The sequence below is a fragment of the Pinus tabuliformis genome, chromosome 6 (genome assembly GCF_031772625.1).
Source record: "Pinus tabuliformis cultivar Carrire ecotype Pingquan chromosome 6, CPIR1, whole genome shotgun sequence".
Classification (NCBI taxonomy): domain Eukaryota; kingdom Viridiplantae; phylum Streptophyta; class Pinopsida; order Pinales; family Pinaceae; genus Pinus; species Pinus tabuliformis.
In genome coordinates this window covers 32,444,519-32,447,299 of record NC_142292.1, presented here as the reverse complement: position 1 = coordinate 32,447,299, position 2,781 = coordinate 32,444,519, and positions in this window count along the sequence as shown.

Below are 2,781 nucleotides of genomic sequence, written 5' to 3'. Positions count from 1 at the left end.
TTGTTTCTGACAATGGATCGCATTTTATTTCTAATCTGGTATAGGGTGTGATGGAGCAGTACAAAATATGGCATAGGAAATATACACCGTATCATTCGCAAGAAAATGGTCAGGTGGAGTCCACGAATAAGGTAATTGAGTCCATCTTCACAAAGATGGTAAACATGCACAGGAAGGATTGGGTTGACAAATTACCAGAAGCATTATGGGCCTATCGAACCACTTGGAGAAGCAAGACATGACACACACCATATGAGCTGGTGTATGGGAAACAAGTCCTCTTGTTGGTAGAATTCCAGATCAAGACTTTTATGACTACAGTCCAATTGGGATTAGATCTCTCTAAATCACAACAGCAACGCCTTCTACAATTAAACGAGTTAGATGGAATCTGAAGGGATGTTGTTTAGAATAACATCTTGGTTCAACAACAACGCAAGAAGTGGCATGACAAGTCCATTTAGAAGAAGCAGTTCCAACCAGGTAATTGGGTACTCCTTTATGATTCAAATTCAAAAATTTTAAAGAAAAGTTCCATACACACTAGATGGAGGTGGTCAAAGTGTTCGAAAATGGAGCAATAGAAATTAAAACTATTAATGGACGGAATTATGTGTTCCTGGTAAATGGGCATAGACTGAAGGTATATTTTCAGCCCCTTACTAAAGGAGATTTTATGTAGCAAGTCCAATAGCCATTTGAAAAGGAGTTGGTAGGTGATAACACCAACATATTGAAGAATTGATTCCTTCTTTTCCTTATTGAAAAATAATCAAAGAAAATAAAAAGAAAAAAATGGCAAAAATAAAAAGTATAAAAAGAAAAAAAAAATCTTGTAATTATGAAAATCAGTGGACTGACATTATTGCAGAAGGATTGACCTGAAAACCAGCATGATGGTAGGAAGATCGAAATTCTAATAAAAAGGGAATGTTAATTGATTTTTAGATATGTTGGCTACCACCAAGAAGAAGCAGGTTCATGAAACTGAGCACTTACCCAAGTTTGGGGTAACTAGCATGGACATTTTTATTCAAGTAAATGCTTACTTCCCGCTACAATTATTTTTCCTACACCAATGTAGGTAGATTTCAAGGTAAAATTATTGTCCTTCTTCTATTTCCCATTTCAAAATTTCCCACTATTTATTTTATAAATTCCCCAATGAATTACTTTCCTCTTTCTTCTAAGAAATTACCCTTACCAATTTTGTAAAATCCCTCTTTTCCCTTCAATTTTTTCTCGCATCCCATTTCATTTATCCCTCTTGGTGATATTGTTTTTGAAATCCCTGTTGTAATATTCCTTCCCATTCTAAAATTTTTACCCCTTTCCCACTTCTTTATTCCCTCATAAATTGGTTGTAGAATTTGATGCAGTCAATCCAGAAGGCATGTTCGAGAAACACCAAAGGATGGCAAATAAATTTTTCTTGTATAATGAGGCAAACTTTTTAAAGTCTAGCTACAGAAGTATGTCCTATTAGATTCTCTATTTGGTAAAAATATCTGGTGCAAGAACAGAGTAGTGCAAGCACAACGTGCAAGCAGGTATGGTGCAAAAATACAGTTGACTGTGAAAGCAAATTACACAATCCTGAAATGGTTTATCAAGGGTTTATGGGCCTATATTTTTTTGCACATGTGTTGATATGTTCTCTCATTCCATGTTTTAATTAATACTTTGTTTCATTAATTACTAATCTAGGAACAAATCTTTAAAGTACAAGATGTGTAAGGTTTGAAATCTATTCTTTTTTAATAAATGCGGAAATATGTCTGATTGAATTATCATGTTGACTGTGGAAGGGTACTACTATCCGATAACCTAGACTCACCCTCCTTGCAATAATTCTGCACCGCCTGACCATCATTAACTTACTCGTAATCCAATCATTGTAGCTGTTGCATCGCCGCGGCCTATACCGCCACTGCATCCAATTATTACAAATCACTTGTAACGAGCTGACACAAATATACACCCGATATGGGGGGGCTGTTCCTTCATAGTCGAGTGAGTGGGTCTGAAAAGACATAGGGCGAGGAACCTCAGGCATAAAACTCTTGGCAAACGTTGGAGTCACTCAGAAATTCCTTCGAGGGTGTGATCAGTGAAGTGGAGGAGGTTAGAAATGGCACCTGTGAGGAGTGAACCGTTGTCGCTACAGGAGATTGAAAAATCGTCGAGTACAGGAATAGTATTTCACTATTGCAAGAATCTGGATTCCTTCCATTCCTACAAAAGTTTGACGGGTTCGACATGGCCGTAGTGTTAGAGTTTTCAAGGACATTCAAAGAAGGTCGAGTCAGGGTTGGGTCCTTAAAGTTCAAAATTACAGAAGAGTTCATTGCACAAGCCACAGGCCTGCCACTCACAGGGGAGTGATGGTTTAAAAAGGAACAACTTGCAAAGAAGCGTTGGCACCGGTTCATGGTTGATAAGAAAATTAAAGTCGATTGGAGAAAGGAACTTCCAAAGACCACCATGGTCAAGAAGTGGCGAGATTTACTATTTATATTAGAGAATTTTGTCATAGGGGAAGGACACTATACCTTGGCGTTCGTATACCACCTTTTATTTCTGTTTCATTTTGAGGCAGGAAAATTGATTAATTTTCCTCACTTCTTGTTTCAGGAATATTTAGTGTTCTTGGACAAACGCCTAACCCTCTAGATCTAGTAGCTGATCTAGAAACAACAGAAAAAGTGATCTTAAATTTTCCTATAAACAACAGATAAAATAAGAGAATAGAGAACCTAATTGTAGCTTCCACGTGCTCTT